At 40.0% G+C, this 19,054-nt stretch overlaps 1 long non-coding RNA gene across 1 annotated transcript; it reads right to left on the bottom strand.

The window, feature by feature from the left end:
* Positions 1–2,600: 2,600 nt before the first annotated feature.
* Positions 2,601–7,559, bottom strand: LOC121013706 (uncharacterized). Its single transcript, XR_005782869.1, has 3 exons — positions 7,415–7,559; positions 4,435–4,492; positions 2,601–2,992 (listed from the first exon to the last, which is right to left on the bottom strand). It is a non-coding gene; the product is annotated as an uncharacterized LOC121013706 (long non-coding RNA).
* Positions 7,560–19,054: the final 11,495 nt, after the last annotated feature.

Genomic DNA, 19,054 nt, shown 5'->3' with positions numbered 1-19,054 from the left:
GGCTGGAGCTGGGATTTATAACCATGTCTGTGTGACTCCAAATCCTGACCCCTCGACCGTCCCGCCATATAGACTCTCCCCTGACTAGGACCTGAAAGATACTACATTTACATTGGTTTCATTAAAACTGTGGCCCAACAAATGGCAAGTTACAGACTGTTTACCAAATTATAAGAACATGAATTCAGTCTATAGTGGATGACAATACCTGAATGTGGTGAGTCCAAGCGATTGTCTAAATTAATCAGGTTCAGAAATAAGTGAGCTGCATTCTGAGGAAAAGCAGTAAGTGTGGGGAAATAGGAGCCTCTCTTTTTTATTCTTTTCTGTGTGCCTTTGGGTAAGTAGCTGACTAGCTTCTCTGTGCCTCTGTGCCTCTGGAGTTGTACTAGATACAGGTGAAGGCAGTGTTTTTCAAAGTACATCTCACAAGCCACTAGTGGGTTATAAAATCAACCATAATCTTTAAACTTTAAGGAATTTGGGACACCTGGGTGGCTCAGTCGGTTGAACATCCGACTCTTGATTTTGGCTCCGGTCATGATCTCACAGTTTTGTGAATTTGAGCCCTACATCGGGCTCTGTGCTCCACAGTGTGGAGCCTGCTTGAGATTCCCTCTCTCTCTGCCCTCCCCTGTTTGCATCCTGTCTCCCTCAAAATAAATAAATAAAACAACAAAAAAAAAACTTTAAGGAATTAAATAGAATAGTAGAACATAAATATATTTATAGTATCAATGCTATATTATTTATAGTATCAGAATAATAAGGAATAAAAATAAAGCTACTCACATGTAGTAAAAAGTACTTTTTTAAACGTTTACTTATTTATTTTCAGAGAGAGACAGAGAGAGAGCATGAGAGCAGGGGCGGGCAGAGAGAGAGAGAGTGAGAGAATCCCAAGCAGGCTTTGTGCTGTCAGCCCAGAGCCTGACACAGGGCTTGAACCCACAAGCCATGAGATCATGACCTGAGCTGAAATCAAGAGTCAGCACTTACCCAACTGAGCCACCCAGGTGCCCCAGTGAGAAGTACTTCTGATCAGTGTTTTGTTTTGGGTGTGGTGTGTGTGTGTGTGTGTGTGTGTGTGTGTGTGTGTGTGTGTGTGTTAGGTCACAATGTAAATAATATTCCTTATGGAGGATCATAGTAAAAAAAGTTTGAATAGCACTTGACTATGGTTCTCTACCTCAAACTGGAAGATTCTATTTAAGAGTTATGATACTTAATAGTAATTCAGGTCATGGCACAAATTCTTCTAAATGGACAGCCAGAATTACACATAGAATTGGGTGAGTCAATGCTAAATTTCCTCCTACTGAACTTTTAATAGAAAAAAAAAAAATCCTCGAGAAATAAGATGTCCACCAAAATGTAAACTCTATAAGAGCCAGATCTATGATCTAACTTCTTTTTCTTTTTCTTAATGTTTATTTTTGAGAAAGAGAGAGACAGAGCATGAGTGGCAGAGGGGCAGAGAGAGAAGGAGACAGAGAATCTGAAGCAGGCTCCAGGCCTTTGGGGCTCAAACCCACAAACCATGAGACAAGATCATGACCTGGGCTGAAGTCAGATGCTTAACCTACTGAGCCACCCAGATTCCCCCATGACCTACCTTCTTAACTGCTGTAACTTTAGTATCAGCAATATTGGTAGGCATTTGAGATTTATTGAACAAAAAATACATATAAATCTGTAAATGAGTAAAGATGAATGAATTCAGATTAAGAAAAAAGAGTTATAATACTTAAGTGACACTCAAATTTGCAGACTGTAATTCTCTACAGTTGATTAGTGGACAGCTCATTGACAAAATTCAGCAGAAAAAAGGAGAGAAAGAGTCAAACGGAATCTAATGATGTTCAGTGTTTTCTTGATACCTGAAGGTCTTTCCCCAATAAGTAAGAAGTTAAACATAGTCTGATCGTGAAATAATGTTCTCCCTCTTTAACTCATGATTATTATCAGACTTTCACTGCTTTAACGTGTTCACAAAAGAGACATCTGTTCCTCTCTTCACTCAATATGGTATGATTCCATGAGGGATACGAAGCCAGGGTAACAACACAATTAATCTCCTGATACTGGCTCTGCATGTCATGATTTGTCAATATTTAGGCAAACCCCTCATGGAACACTTGGTATATTCCTCAGATTCCATTTGCTTCTCAGCTGCACTCCTCTTGTTTGATCCAATATGACAATTTAGTTTAAAAACACGACAATCTAGAGTCCTAAGTAAACGTTGCCACACCTACCCCTTGATCCATCCATCTCTTGATATAGCTGAGAATGTCCATTATCTGTACCAGAACAGACCTTGGCAGTCAATGTAGTGGAATGCCCCTGGAGTTCTCTAGGGTCTCCATAACAAAGCCCTAGTGCACTAACGGTCTCCACAAAGACAAAGATCCCTCCCCAGCACCAAGGAGATATAGGTCTTGGGAATGAGAAATAACATGCTGTCTTCATAAAAGCAGCAGTTCCCCCAAACTCAAATCCAAATCCAGAATCCCCAGGGAGCTTTTCAAACACAGATTCCTAACCGCCTTATGTAGACAGTTACATTAAGTACATATTCTAATTTGGTAAGCCTGAGATAGGGCTTAGAAATCTGTATTTTTTTTTTTTAAGGACAAACAGTATACATAAGGAAAAAGGTAAAAATCATACCTGTATGATTGAAAAGTTTTTACATAGTGAATATACCCAGCTAATTGATCAGATCAAGAAATAGAACATCCTGGCAGCATATCAGAATCCCTTTCATGTTCTTTTTCGAGATTCTGCCTCTTCTCCCCCCTCCCCACCGCCAAGGTTAGCCTGCATCTTGACTTTGAACAGCACAGGTTGGTTTTGACTTTTTTTGAACTTGATACAAATGGAACTATACAATACTTACTTTTCTGTGTCTGGCTTTCTATGCTCAATATCACGTTTGTTAAGTCTATGTTGTCACTATATTCGTGGTTTGCTCATTCTCACTGCTGTTCTGTGGATAGACATTGAGGTTATTTCCAATTAGGGGCTGTTGCAAACAGTGCTGCAATGAACATTCTTATACATGTCTTTTGGTGCACATCTATATGCATTTCTGTTGGATGCATATATAGGAAAGAAGGTGCTCACGGGTCAGAGACGAGTCCTATATTTAGCTTTAGTAGACCCTGCCGAACAGGTTTTCAATATGATTGTATCAAATTGGAATATTTTAAACTATTTCCCAGTTGATTTACCAGGTGTGGTAACCACTGAATGCATGAGCATTTGAAGGCAGCCACAATGTTGACCTTTTTCTACTGCCCCCAATGTACTGGACAGTACCTTACATACGGTAAGAGATCAGCAAATATTGATTTAAATTTAACTTAAATTGATTGAATTACATTTCCCCCAAGTATTAATCAATACATGAGGAACCACAAAGTTCTCACTTCACTTTATTTTCTGATCAGCTTTTCTTAGTTTTATAGAAGAGTATTCCTCTTAAATGAGACAGTAAAAGGAGATATGACCCCAACCAGAGTGGTCATCTGTTTTCCCTTCACAGAGTTTCCCCGCCACCCCCAACCAACAGAATTGAATTCCGTCAGATGCATCTAGAAAAAAACCCTTAGGGCTAATCTTGGCTCAACCACAGACACATTCTACTATGGATTGAATGTCTGTGTCCCCCTAAAATTCATATACTGAAGCCTTCACCCTCAGTGTGACTGTATTTGGACAAGAGCCCTCTAAGGAAGTAAATGTAAGGTTCTATGAGGTCACAAGAGTAGGGCCCTGACCTGATAAGGTTAGGGTCCTAAAAAAGAGCTTCCTCTTCACTGCCCACCCCACCACACACACACACAGATACACAAAGAAAATGTCATGTGAGGACACAGCGAGTAGGCAGCCAACAGCAACCTGAGGTGAGAATTCTCACCGGAGAACGACCACGTGGGCACCCTGATCCCAGACATCCTCCTCCAGGACTGGGAGAAAATAAATTTCTGCTGTTGTTTGAGCCACAGTTTGTGGTATTTTGTTATGGTGGCCCAAGCAGACTAATACATACTCCAATGCAATTTACCAAGCATTTAGTGAGCCTACTGGGTTGGAATGCCACCTTGATCATGTAACTAGGTTCCAAAAGAAAAATGGAAGTTAACTTTTGGAGGAATACTCTAGCAAACTACTGCAAAGCATCCATTCACTGATTTCCAGGGAAAAGGCCTTCTCATTTCTGCCTCCGTCCAGGAGCTGGACCCTTCACAGTTGGGTTTAGGTGGGTCCAACCAAAATCCACAAGTTCCAACCCAGAGTTGGCAACAGCAGTGGATGACGCAGGCGAGAGCTCCCCAAAAGAATGATTCTATACAGAAAAATCTGTGAGTGAGGACCAAACATGCTTATGTCTAAAATACTAAAGGGTGATTTCAAAACAATACTTACAGTACAATCCCCAATTTTTCTAAAAGTCCATTATCTGTGTATATCCATATACTCATACCTGTAAATAAGAAGAGAAAGAAATGCCTGTATGGGGAAGCAGAGTCTCACCAGATACCAGTAAGACTGGAGATCAGTGGGGCACCTGGGCGGCTCAGTCGGTTGAGTGTCTGACTTCAGCTCAGGTCATGGTCTTGTGGTTTCTGACAGTTCCAGCCCCACACTGGGCTCCCTGCTGTCAGCGCAAAGCCCACTTCAGATCCTCTGTCTCCTCCCCACCTTGCACTTCTTAAAAACAAATAAACATTAAGAAAAAAAGACTGGAGATTACTTAAGCCTTTATGGAAGACAATTTGACAAATAGCTTTCACATTTTAAATGCATGTGCCCTTTGACCCAGTAATTCTAATTCTTGGATTCTTCTTACAGATGTATGAGCATAGAAGCCCAACCTCAAATGTACAATGATGTTTATTGCAGTACTGCTGTTAATGATAATAATAATAATAAAAGAATCTAAATGCTATCAATAATGGAATGGTGAAAATAAATCATGATATACAGTGGAAAACTGCACAGGCTTTAGTGAGAATGCAGAAGGTAGTTCTCTGTATGTACTAATGTGAAAAGCTGCCTATGATGTATTATAAACGAAAAAAGCAAGTCACAGATCAATATTTATAGTATGATCCCATCTGTATAGACAAACCCCCTGTATATGACTCTGTGTGGGCAAAAGCACAGGCTATAAGTCTGGAAGAACAGTGCTGGTTATGGTAACCTTTGGAGAGAACAGTGGGGTAAGGGGTAAAGGGTGTGTATGAGTTTGCTAGGGCTGCCCTAAAAAAATACCACAGGCTGGTGGCTTGACCAACCGTAATGCATTTTCTCAGTTTTGGAGGTGAGAAGTCCAAGATCAAGTTGTCCACAGGTTTCTTCTGAGGTCTCTTTCCTTGGCTTGCTGATAGTTACCTTCTTGCCATGTCCTCATGAGGCTTTTTCTCTGTGTATGTCCCCCTGGTGTCTCTCTGTGTGTCCAAATCTCCTCTTCTTCTAGAGATACCAGTTGGACTGGATTAGGGCCCATCCTAACAGCCTCATTTTAACTCAATCCCTTTTTTAAAGACCCTATGTCCACACAGTCACATTCAGAGGTACTGAGGATGAGGACTTCAACATCACGATTTTGAGGGAGACACAGTTTAGCCCATAATTGTGTGAGTTCCACATTTCGTCTATCTTGTCTCCATTGTTTAATGATGAGCATATATTTCTGCTGTAATTTTTTATAAATAGGAAATATTGACTGGAAGACAAATGTTAACAGCAAAATATTAACAGGATTTATCTCTAAGGACTATAGGTGATCTTTATTTCCCCCCGCCTATGGTTTTTAACATTTCTCTCTAATGCTCTTGGATGAACATGTATTACTTTTCAATTAGGAAGCAGAATAAGTGTTATATTTTAATGAAATAAATAAGCCTAACAGCTTCCCCCTTCCAAAGCCTGGGAATTAGACTTGCTCCGAGAAAGTAACCACCTTTGGAAGTGGCTGGTGGAATTTAACAACTTACAGTGACGCTTTGGTCACGATAAGCTATTTGAAACATGCGATCATTCAGGGATGGCGTGTGATTCCTAGGTTGTGCACACCGGCATACCTTCTCTCAATTTTCTCGATTCCAGAAGCAAAGTGTATCTAGTCTTCAATTAGTAGCCTTTTCAGGCAATTATTCAAATTACAGATTTTCCAAATGAGTAGTACATTATGCCGAAGGTGGAAATTGCACACTTTTTCTTAATTTACTAAATTTGATTCTTAATCCCAACTCTGATAATGTCCTATTTTTTTTCCAAGAGATGTACAACATAGTAATGAAATAATCCCATCGCGCTGTGAGATTACCTGCAGAGGAATATGTAAAGAATGAGAAAATAAATAGTTGTGACTCCCCTACTACCTGCTTTGCCTCAGGGTTTAAAGCCCCGTCAGAAAGGCCCATGGGATGTGCTGACTTCTGAGTTCAGCAACTTTTCCTCGGAGTTACGGGAGCAATGTACTGTCAGGTGATGGGTGCAGCAGTCTCTCTCTCAGGGAGCTCCCGTCTACGTGCCCAGGCTTTGAGCAGAATCTCCTAACAAGGAAATTGCTGTATGTTTCCCATGTGGTTATTTGAAGGATGAAGCAATGATGTCTTCCAAAGTAGCATCTTCTTTTTTTCTCCTTTTTCCCTTAGAAGCTGCCTCTAGTGCTGGTAAGAGTGGATTTCCCAGAGATGGAAAACAATCTAAAATAACAAGTAACTGGAAATTTTGAAATTTGTCTTTTTTGTGGTCAGGAATACTGAAAGTTTTCACCCCATGGGGGAGCCACTCAGAATTCCTGACTATTCATTCATCCACTGGAATGTAGCAGACTTGGAAATTCCCAACCTCTCATCTTGTCAGAGATCCATTTCGTCAATATACCAAGTCTTGTCAGCCACAGCAGTTCACGTCTACCCATGCCTTTAGAAATGGGCAGGTCTCTTTTCCCTTCACATTTTTAGTTGTGGTAAGTCAGAACAAACGTTTTGGAGAATGACTGTGAATGGAAGATGAAGGAATGAATGGCTTCCCGAATTACGTCACCAAATACGATGTTCCACAAACTCTTTGGCAATAGCAACACTGCGTTTACAAATATTTCCTTCCTGTAAAACTAAGCTAAAAGTTGGCTTCCATTAGCAATTTCCTAAAGGCCTATTCCAGTTCTAACCCAACTCTATCCCAACTCTATCCAAGCTGCGAAAATTAACCATGTTTATCTATCTGCTGGGTAAAGAGTGGGAGAGAAAGAAAAATGGCGGGTGGTCAAGTGATGAAGACCTACTTTTGTTCATTCTCTTTCATCTTTCACGTGTAGAATCTATGACACTTTGTCCCTAGAGAATAAGAAGTAGGCTCTTTGCTGACTTCTTTGGCAAGACTGGGAAGGTACCTTGTGCTGCAGGATTAGCTGAGGGGGTTCCATGCAACTGAGCGGCACAGTTTAAACGAAAGAAGACAATGGCGCCAGGTGGCTCAGTTGGTTAAGCGTCTCACTCTTCGTCTTGGCTCAGGTCATGATCTTGTGGTTTGTGAGATCAAGCTGTGCAGCAGGCTCTTTGCTGTCGGCGTCAGGCCTGCTAGGGATTCTCTCTCCCTCTCTCTCTCTCTGAAAATAAATAAACATGAAAAAAATTAAAAATAAACGAAAGAAGACAGAGTGAGAAAGGAGAGAGGAGGCTGTGGGGGAGGCATGGACTGGACGCTGGCTACTCTTCCTTGTCCCACCCTGGCAAGCAGTGACGTGAGGCCCTAAGTAGTTCTTTCCAGTTGACCAAGCACTCACACACGTAAGAACTCGTCTGGCTTTCACAGCACCCTGTGTTGAAGAAATGGCCGGTATATACAGTAAATACTATTTTGTAACATATCCCATTAGGTTTTCAGGCTTTGGAGTCCCACATTTGGGCCTCAGATCTTAGCTCAGTCACTTCCTGGCTGTGTGACCTTAAGTAAGGTAATTCACTTCCCTGTGCCCGGTTTTTCTCATTCATAAAAGGGTGATAGTAATCATACCTACTTCACAGGATTGAGGTGCAGGTTAAATGAGATAACACAAGTCCTCAGCACACAGTAATCCCTTAATAGAGGTTATCTATTATTTGAAATCAGTGTTTGCTTGTATGGTTTCTGTCTTAGGTATCATGCCGAGAAAGTTCTTTCCTTCCCTAAGATTATATATACACTCGTATTTCCTTTGATGATCTCATGTTTTACATTTAAGAATTTTTAAATTTTTATTTTATTGTGCTAAGAACATATAACATGAGATCTACCCTATTAACAAATTTTTAAGTGTAAATGTAGTATTCATAACTATCAGTACAACGTTGTGCAGTAGATCTCTAGGATTTATTCATTTTGCTTAACTGAAACTTTATGCCCACAAATTAGCAACCCCCATGTTCCGCTCCCTCTTGCCCCTGGCAACTGCCATTTCACTCTTTGATTCTATGAGCGTGACTATTTTAGATACCTCATATACATGGAATCATGAAGTATTTGCCCTTCTGTGACGGGCTTATTTCATTTAGCCTAACGGCCTCAAGGTTCCATGTAATAGTCATGTTTTACATTTAAATCTCTGAATTTATTTGGGCATATGGAATAAGGAAGGAATCTAACTTTACTTTTTGCCAAATGGTTATAGGGCATAATATTTTAAACAAAACCATGTAATACACAATTCACAGCAAAAGTAAGGACAAGGCAATTCTTTCATAATGAGATCAGATCGATTTTATCTTTTTAAAGATAATTTCTATATAGAGTGCTCTTTACAAAGGCTATGAAATTATTAGATTTTCTTAGTTCATCTTAGTTTCCATCATCAAAAAAGCCATATTTATGGATCTTCTCAAAATATTAGCAGAAGAATATTCCAACAGAGAATGGAAATAAAATGAGAAAATTATGACATGCTGGTGACACGAACTAATTCCCGTCTATGGCTGACAGGAAGGAGCTGTAAAAAATTGATACTCCCAAACAAATAAATTAGAAATGGACAAGAAAGATGAGGCAAAAGGAAAATCAGAGTAAAAGCATAAACAGGAAGCAGGAATGAACCTAATCTAAAAATAACACAGTATTTTGTGCATTCATGATGAATGGGCCACAAGTTATCTGTTTCAGTACAGGCTCAAAAAAACATAATCTCAATCCCAAAATGTAAAGTATTTATTTAAAAAAAAGAGAGAGAGAGGGGCACCTGGGTGGCTCAGTTGGTTAAGCATCTGACCTCAGCTCAGGTCATGATCTTCACGGTTCGTGAGGTTGAGCCCCATGTCGGGCTCTGTGCTGACAGCTCAGAGCCTGGAGCCTGCTTTGGATTCTGTGCCTCCCTTCTCTCTCTGCCCCTCCCCTGCTCACGCCCTGTCTCTGTCTCTCAAAAATAAATGACCATTAAAAAAATTTTTTCTTTAAAGAGCAGGCAATTTCTTAGAACATAATACACAGAGGTAGATATTTTGGTTGTCTTGCCAGAATCCATTCTCCCCTTCATTCTTCTTAACAGAACCTCAATTTTGTTCAGGTCTCTACCCCTTTGTCATGCAGCACTTGTAACTGAAGGAATCTGATCCCAGAGGAGAACTGATAAGTACAAGCCAACCAGTGATTGGCTCAGGAATGAGTACATGATTGCATTTCAGACACAAGGAGATGGTGGATGAAGACTTCTGGGAAATTTCTTTCTTGGCGTTAATAGAGGCCAGTGAGAGGCCAGTGTCTCTTTCCTGCTAAATGTGAAAAGAAGCTGCAGGTGCTGCTGGCATCAGTCTTCAAACCATGAGGGAAACAAGCCTGAGGACAAACCAAACATATGAGAGAAAAAGAGCCAGATGGTTGAAAAGAAATGGATTGAAAACCCTGATCACACTCCACCTGAAGCCTACACTCCTCTAGACATCTACCCATAGAAGCTTCATTGCTTACCAGTTTGATCCTGGTGTCTGATATTTGCAATCCAAAATGTGTTGATACATACTCCCTCAAGTGTATGAAAAGATGCTCTTTTTAGGGGCACCTGGGTGGCTCAGTCAGTTGAGCTCGGGTCATGATCTTGTGATTTGTGAGTTCAAGCCCCACATCAGGCTCGCTGCTGTAAGCCTGTCAGCACAGAGCCCACTTAGGATCCTCTGTCCCCCTCTCTCTGTCCCTCCCCCACTTGCGCTCTCCTCAAAATAAATAAATATTAAAAAGAAAGAAAGAAAGCATGTTATTTTTCCTGAACTAGTCCTCTAAATCAAATTGAGAATGTATAACAACATGCCCTCTCCCATTCAACCATCCGTACCACAGATAACTCTTGAGCACATTTTTATTATCTGCCAGCCTACTGTGCTAACTTCTGGGAATGGAATGATGTAATGGTGACATAATAAGGGCTATAAAGACTAATTTCTACTGTGGGAAGGAGATCTAACCCATTCTGGGAGCAAGAGGCCTCCCTAGGGAGATCCATTTAAATAGACACATGAAGAATGAGGAGACATTTGCCAGGAGAAAGAAGATTGAGGGGGAAGGATATTCCAGGCAGAGGAGAGAGCATATGTCACACATACTGGGAGCAAAACGAGTCCAGCAGAGCTGGGGCTGAGATAACCAAGTGGAGAACAGGATGACATGAAGTTGAGAAACAGAAAGAGGTCTCCCAAGCCACATGAAGACTTTCGAGCCTTAGCCTTACAGTTATGGGATAACCAAAAGAATTTTAAGCAGGAGTGATGTAATGTACTTGCACTATGGGGCCCCTGGGTGGCTCAGTGGATTAAGCCTCCGACTCTTGATCTCAGCTCAGGTCTTGATCTCAGGGTCGTGAGTTCAAGCCCTGTGTTGGGCTCTGCACTGGGCGTGAAGCCTGTTTGAAACAAAGCACAACAAAACAAGTATGACAAGAGGTGGACAGTGGATTGAAAAGGGGCAGTGGCAGATGCTAGAAGCCATGTTAGGAAGCACAAACAGTAGTCAAGGTGACAGACGATGATGGCTGGGAACAGATCAGCAGCTATGATGGAAAAAGAAGTATACTGACAGGAGAAATGTATAGGAAATGTAACCTATGATATTTTCTGAAAATTTAGATATGAAGGATAAGGAAAAGAGAGGAGTAGAGAATGAACCCCAGGTTTATGACTTCTACAACTCAGTCAAAGACAGTGCCATTGGATGGAACCACTAGGCTTGAAGGGAATAAGCGATAATGAGTTCAGTGTGGAGCCTGTTTTGTTCAATACTTTGTTAAGGAAATGTTCAAATATACAGAAAAGTTGAAAGAAGTGCACATGTTACACTCATATATCCACCACCTAGCTCCTCTAGTTAATGTTTTGTTATGTTTTCTTTACAACATCACATATCAATCCATCTCATCTTCTGATGCATTGCAAAGTAAGTTGCAGAAATTAGCACTTTTAACCTTTAATCCCTTCAGCATGCATACTATCAATAAAATATTTGTTTACAGCTCTTGATTTCTTTTTTTTAAAGACAGACTTCCATGTGCAGCACCTCATTTGGATGTGTCTGGAGTCTCAGAAACTTGACTACCCTACATTCTCCTACAAACGGACCTGGAGAGTTTACTGGGAGGTTCTAGCGGGGGATCGCAGCTACCTGCATACCCTTGACCCAAGAATGGTGCTCCTCTATTGGGGAAGGTCGTCCTCTTCGACCCAGTGTACAGCTTTGAGAGGGATGCACATGGAGTGGTGAGGGAGGAGGAGGACACCTACCTAGCCAGCCACATCAGCTGAATCAACCCTGGCAATCAATGGGGTGACAGATGTTGCAGCCAGAGAGCTCTCACATCCTACGGCTCTTTTTGAGGCAAATTTACATGAAGTGAAATGCCCATATCTAAGTGTACAATTTGATGAGTTTGGAAATACACACCTGTGTAACCTAAACCCTTATCGTGATACAGAACACTACCACCACTATGGAAAGTTATTTTATGCAACTTCCCAACAGTTTCACCTCCCAATACTCCAGAGGCAACCACCGTTCTGATTAGTGTTCACTACGGATTAATTTTTCACCTGTTCTAAAATTTCATTAAAATTCAAAGCACAGTATTTAATCTCTTGTGTTTGGCTTCCTTCACTCAGTATAATGTTCTTGTGATTCATCCATGTTGGTACATGGATCAGTAGCTCATTCCTTTTTGTTGCTGAGTAACATTCCAATTGTACGAATATTGCTATTAATTTTGTTTGCCCTCTCTGTCTAACGTAACTCTTGTCCTCTATTCTTGCCCTCTTTATGTTAATTGGATGGTTTTTAGAATTCCATTATAATTCATCTATTGGCTTCTTTCATATACCTCTTTGTATCATTTCCTTAGTGATTGCCTTAGAAATTAAATAGACATCTTAAACATCTCTTAACTCTATTTAGATTTAATATAGTATTATTTTATGTAAAATGTGTGAATCTTATACCTCTTAATGTCCACTCACCTCCTTTGTCTTTGATGTTATAGCTGTCATTTGTATTCATCTGTGTTGACAATTTTTTTTTCTTTCAACACTTCAAGAACATCATTGGCCTCCGTGATTTCTGATGATGTGTCCACGGTTATTGGAATCTTTGTTCCTCTATATGTAATGTATCATTTTCTTCTGAAGGCTTTCAATATTTTCTCTTTATCTTTGGTTTTTAAAGTTTGACTAGGATATGGCTAGACATGATTTTATTTGTATTTACCCTGACTCGGGTTCTTCTTGAATCTCTAAATATGTCCTTTAGCAAATTTAGGGACATTTTTGCTTTTTATTTCTTTACATAAATTTTAGGCCCCATTTTCTCTTTATTCTCCTCCTGGGGCTCCAATTACATATGTTAGACCTTTTGATATTGTTCCACAGGTACCTGTGACTAACTCACTTTAAAAATATTTTTCCTTTCTTTTCTTCAAATTGGATAGTTTTGATTGCTGTATCTTCAAATTAACAGAGTCTTCAGCCATTTCTATTCTGCTGTTAAAATCTCCAATACATTTTAATTTAAGATACTGTATGTTTTAGTTCTAGAAGTTCTATTTTGTTTTACTTCACAACTTCTTATTTCTACTGAGATTTTCTGTGTTCTATAATGAGAACGTTTTCATTTGTCTCCATGAGTTACTATAATAGTTATAATACATATTTAAAAATATTTATCTGCTAAATCCAACATCTGAGTCATTTAAGGTTGATGTCCATTGTTTCTCTTTTTTTCTTAGTATAGAATCACATTTTCCTATTTCTTTGTAAGTCTAGAAATTTTGGATTTTATATGGACACTATGAACCTTGCAGAGGCTCTAGATTCTGTTATATTCCTTTGAAGAGTGTTGATCTTTTTTGTTTTATCAGGCAATTAGCTGAGCTCCATGTCTAAAGAGTGCCTTTCCTTCAATGGACAATAGCTGAAATCTCTCTTCAATACTTCTAGCCTCAGCTGGTCTTCTTGGAGTCTATCTCAAGTGAGGATGTCAAGAAGGTATTTAGTTGAATACATGGATTTGGAGCTCAGGAGCAAGATTTGGACTGAAGATGAAACACTGAGAGGAATAAACATATAGATAGTAGATGAAGCCAAAGGCTACCATAACACAAACTGGGTAGCTTAAACCACGGAAACTTATTTTCTCACAATTCTGGTGGCTAGAAGCCCTAGACCAAGGTGTTGATCATGTTGGTTTCTTCCGACATCTGTCTCCTTGTCTTATAGGTGGCCATCTGTGTCAAAATTTCCTCTTCTTATAAGGACACTAGTCAGATTAGGGCCCACCTTAATGGCTTCATTTTAACTTAATTACCTTTTTAAAGACCTTATCTCCAAATACAGTCACATGATCATGCACTGGAGGTTAGAATTTCAACATAGGAATTTGGGAGGGGACACAATTCAGGCCAAACAGAGTATATTAACAAAGGCCAAAGGAACTGCAACATTTGAAGTTCAGGAAGTGGAAAAAGACAGCAAAAGAGACTTGAAAATTTTTGCCAAGAGAGAAGGAAAGTAATCAGGAGAGTATCCCAGGTGCCAAGGGAAGAAACAATTTCCAGGAGGGCACGGTCAACATCAACCACTGCTATGAAGTTAAACTTGACAGGGACTAAAAGCCATCCAATGGGTTTAGTGGAAGACAAATCACGGATGACGTTGGTGAGAACCGTTGCAATGGCATGGTAAGAAGTCTGATTAAAATACATTGAGGGTGAACAAGAGAGGAGCCTGGGTGGCTTGGCTGGGTGAGCATTCGACTTCAGCTCAGGTCATAATCTCACAGTTTGTCAGTTCAAGCCCCTCTCTGCTGTCAGTGCAAAGCTTGCTTTGGATCCTCTGTCTCCCTCTCTCTCTGCTCCTCCCCCACTCATGCTATCTCTCCATCTCTCTCAAAAATAAACATTTAAAAATAAAATAAAATACACTGAGTAGTGAACAAGAGAGGAGCAAACAAACGCATCTAACTTTACCAGGGTTAAAAACCGACAGGAGAAATAAAAAACATGTTGGGCTTCATTGTGGCATTTACTGCAGATTGGCTCATTGAACCCCCATTCCAACTTCCTTTCTGCTTCCTTTACTGTACTACATTTACGAATTCATTGCATCAATATTCACTGAGTGCCTAATAAAGAGTGTGGAGTACATCTATGAACAAAACAAATACCCCTGCTCTCAGGGACCTTACATTCTTGTGGAGAGAGACTAGAAGCATTAAACACAATAATAATAAATATACTGTAATTAAACACAAATGATTAACTATAATATACATAGTATATTAGAAGGTATAAGCACTGTAAAAAAAAAAGTGATCAGACTAAGGGGAATGGGAATTTCAGGGGATGGTGACGGGAGAAAAGTTGCAGTATTAAATACAAATAATGGGAGATAAATTTAATGGAAAATGTGCATGATTTCTATACTTAGAACCAACTTAGAAATTTTAAAAGAACAAATGCATGGAGAAATATACCATTTTTGTGGGTTTTTTCCATACCAGCAACAAATTCTGCAACTCTTTACATAACAACTGGGTGTCCAGTGATTCAATACAATTCTGACACTAAATTTACAGAGTTAGCATTAGACCCCACAGCTTAATGGCTCAGTCTGCTCCCATCTCAGACACTAACCAAAGTCCCTGGGCTCCCATACCTATGACTGATTTGCCACAAATTGGTAGTTCCCACAGGTTTGATAATTTGCTAGAATGGCTCACAGAACTCAGGAAGTCACTTTTCTTATTATCACTGGTTTATTATAAAGGATACAAATGGCCAATCAGATGAAGAAGTACATAGGTCACAGTCCAGAAGGGTCCTGAGTAAAGGAACCTCTGTCCCCAGGGAGTTGGGAGTAAGGCACACTCCGGGTACATAGATGTGTTCACTAATCTGAAAGCTCTCCAAACCCCATAGTTTAGAGGTTTATATGGAGATTTCAATACATAGGCATGACTGATTAAATCATAGGCCATTGGTGATTAACTCAGTCTCCAGCCCCTCTCCCTTCCCGGGATGTCCATTAGACACGGCAGGCAGATGTCCAGGAGACATGGTGTGGGTAGGTGGAGAAGGAAATTTGCAACCCTCTAATCATGACATGGTCTTTCTGGCAGCTTATCCCCATTCTGAAGTGTTCTGGTGGCCCCCAGGACTTTAAGAGACAAAACAGATGAACATAAGGGAAGGGAAACAAAAATAATATAAAAACAGGGAGGGGGCAAAACAGAAGAGACTCATAAATAGAGAGCAACCTGAGGGTTGCTGGAGGTGTTGTGGGAGAGGGGATGGGCTAAATGGGTAAGGGGCACCAAGGGATCTACTCCTGAAATCATTGTTGCACTATATGCTAACTAATTTGGATGTAAATTTAAAAAAATAAAAAATTTTTAAAAATTATAAATAAATCATAAAAATAAATAAATCTCTCAAAATAAATAATCCTAACAGACTAATTTTTCTAGAAATTGAAAATCTAATTTTAAAATTTATATGAAAATGAAAGTTGTAGAATAGCCAAGATGATCTTGAAAAAAAAAGTAAAATGAATTGGAAGATATCAAGTACTTAATTTTAAAATTTATTGTAAAGCAAGGGAAACATTTCCCTTATGTGCACCTGAGGCCTGACATCTGTTCCCCACACAAAGGTATTTTTTGTGCAGTAAGAGAACATCATAGAGATAACCTAAGTAAATCAAAGCCTTCCCAAAGATGCCAGTTGTGATGTTATCACATCATCCACAGTAGAGAACACAGCCAAAGCAACAAAAAGTTCTTGGTCTCAGAAGAAAATTACTGGCCTACTGTAGATTTATTTTCAATTCTGTTTACCTTAATCCAATATTTCTCAAAGTGTATCCCTTGGTAATGATGTTTCACAAAAAGAAAAAGAGGGAAGAAAGAAGGGAAGGAAGGAGGAAGGGAGGGAGGAAGAAGGGATAGAGGGAATTCTTTTATTTTTTTAATTTACGTCCAAGTTAGTTAGCATATAGTGCAACAATGATTTCAGGAGTAGATCCCTTAGTGCCCCTTACCCATTTAGCCCATCCTCCCTCCCACAACCCCTCCAGCAACCCTCAGTTTATTCTCCATATTTATGAGTCTCCTCTGTTTTGTCCCCCTCCCTGGTTTTATTTTATTTTTGCTTCCCTTCCCTTATGTTCATCTGTTTTGTCTCTTAAAGTCCTCATATGAGTGAAGTCATAGATTTTTGTCTTTCTCTGACTAATTTCACTTAGCATAATATCCTCCAGTTCCATCCATGTAGTTGCAAATGGCAAGATTTCATTCTTTTTGATTGCCGAGTAATACTCCATTGTATATATATACCACATCTTCTTTATCCATTCATCCATCAAGGGACATTTGGGCTCTTTCCATACTCTGGCTATTGTTGATAGTGCTGCTATAAACATGGGGGTACATGTGTCCCTTCGAAACAGCACACCTGTATCCCGTGGATAATGCCTAGTACTGCAATTTCTGGGTCGTAGGGTGGTTCTATTTTTAACTTTTTGAGGAACCTCCATACTGTTTTCCAGAGTGGCTGCACCAGTTTGCATTCCCACCAGCAGTGCAAAAGGGTTCCTCTCTCTCCGCATCCTCGCCAACATCTGTTGTTGCCTGAATTGTTTATGTTAGCCATTCTGACAGGGGTGAGGGGGTATCTCTTTGTGGTTTTGATTTGTATGGGAAGAAGGGAATTCTTAACCAAACAAATTTGTGGCAATAAATCAAAATTTGTTGGACTCAGGACTTCTCAGAACCTTTAATATGCTAATGTGCACTGTAAGTCTCCAAGATGGCAAAGAGTAGAACTTTATGTTTGAAACCCTTTTAAAAATTCACCAGTGTTCAATGGAACAACATACTTTGTGAAATGCTATCTCAGGCCAATGGCAAAATGCTACAAATATAAATTTATCATTTTTTTCTGACTCAAGAATGAAGAGCTAATCTTTAGGCTTATGAAGGCACACTTTATATTTTAGTGATACGAAGAATCTACTTTTTAACAAACAACAACAACAACAAAAGCCATAGGCTGAGCAGCTAGGAGATGTGCTTTCTTCTAAATATCTGTGTGAAGTTGGGCTAGTATCACGTTAATCCTCTCTAATCCAATTTCTTCCCTACAGCTGTAAAAGCAGAAATCCCCTAGTCACAGAGTTCTTTGTGTTGGCCAAATATAAATGTATTTGAATGACATTGAATTAAAGAGAATACAAATGTTAGGATGGAAATCCCCAGACTGTCTGGTTAGAAATTCCCTGCAAATGTCCTGGTTCTTATTCTTTGAGTACTGACCACATTATGACCTTGGGCTTGGTTCCAGTGCCCTACAGACAGAATGAGCCCAAAAGTGCACGTTGCTGGGCAAAGCCACCAGAGATGGGGCAAGTCCCCAAAAACAAAGAAGCGTCCACTTTGTGGGCCTTCCCACCCACAGCTGGCACTGGCTCAAATGTTCCCTCCTCAAACAGGCTGATGGGAATAGTTGTGGGCGAAAAGAAGCAAGGAAGGATCTTTAAAGAATCTACAATGATGAGTCAGTCGGTTAAGCATCTGACTTTGGCTCAGGTCATGATCTCATGGTTCATGGGTTCATCGGGCTCTGTGCTGACAGCTCAGAGACTGGAGCCTCCTTTGGATTCTGTGTCTCCGTCTCTCTCTGCCCCTTCCCTGTTCATAATCGGTTTCTGTCTCTCTCCCAAAAATGAATAAACATTAGGGGCACCTGGGCAGCTTAGTTGGTGAAGTGTCTGACTTCGGCTCAGGTCATGATCTTGCAGTTTTTGAGTTCAAGACCCATGTCGGGCTCTGTGATGACAGCTCAGAGCCTGGAGCCTGCTTCAGATTCTGTGTCTCCCTCTCTCTCTCTCTCCTTCTTTCTCTGCCCCTCTCCTACTCACACTTTGTCTCTCCCTCTCTCAAAAATAAACTTTCAAAACAATGAATAAACATTTTTTAATTAAAAAAAAAAAAGAATCTACAGTTATAACCCCCTCCCCCCAATCCAGATGATTAGCCCTAGAGGGAAAATTTGAAAAAAGACCTTAGAGTTGGTGAGAGTCCATGCTCCGAAGTATCTTTCAACATATATTGTTTTCTTCTTCTCTTGATAGAGTGAATTCCATGAATTAAACATTCATTTAACATACGTTCATTTTAGAAAATTGGAAATCTCTCTAGTAAGGCTAATCAGCTATTTAACCTTCATCTGGAGTGTGACTTTACTCCATCAGGACACTTTTCTCTTAACAGCTGAAATTATTTGCACACAGAATAGGATCATGATGGGCAGTACAGGGAGGGTAAGACCCTTGGGGGAGGACTGCAGTCACTGGAGGAGGACATGGCAAAGAACATGTATGTGACTCATACAATCACAGAGAAATACAAAAGTGGAAGGTGTAAAAAAGGAAGATGTTAAAGACAAACTATCTAATTCCAAATGGCTCCTAAGGCCTATCCTCCTTCCTTTTCTTCTTCCTCCCTCCTTTATCATATGCTGTCCTCCTCAAGGGAATGA

The sequence above is a fragment of the Herpailurus yagouaroundi genome, unplaced genomic scaffold, assembly GCF_014898765.1.
Source record: "Herpailurus yagouaroundi ecotype Mexico unplaced genomic scaffold, PumYag 199, whole genome shotgun sequence".
In the NCBI taxonomy this organism is placed as follows: domain Eukaryota; kingdom Metazoa; phylum Chordata; class Mammalia; order Carnivora; family Felidae; genus Herpailurus; species Herpailurus yagouaroundi.
Note: the sequence above shows the minus strand (reverse complement) of the source record. Positions and strands in the feature narration are given on the sequence as shown.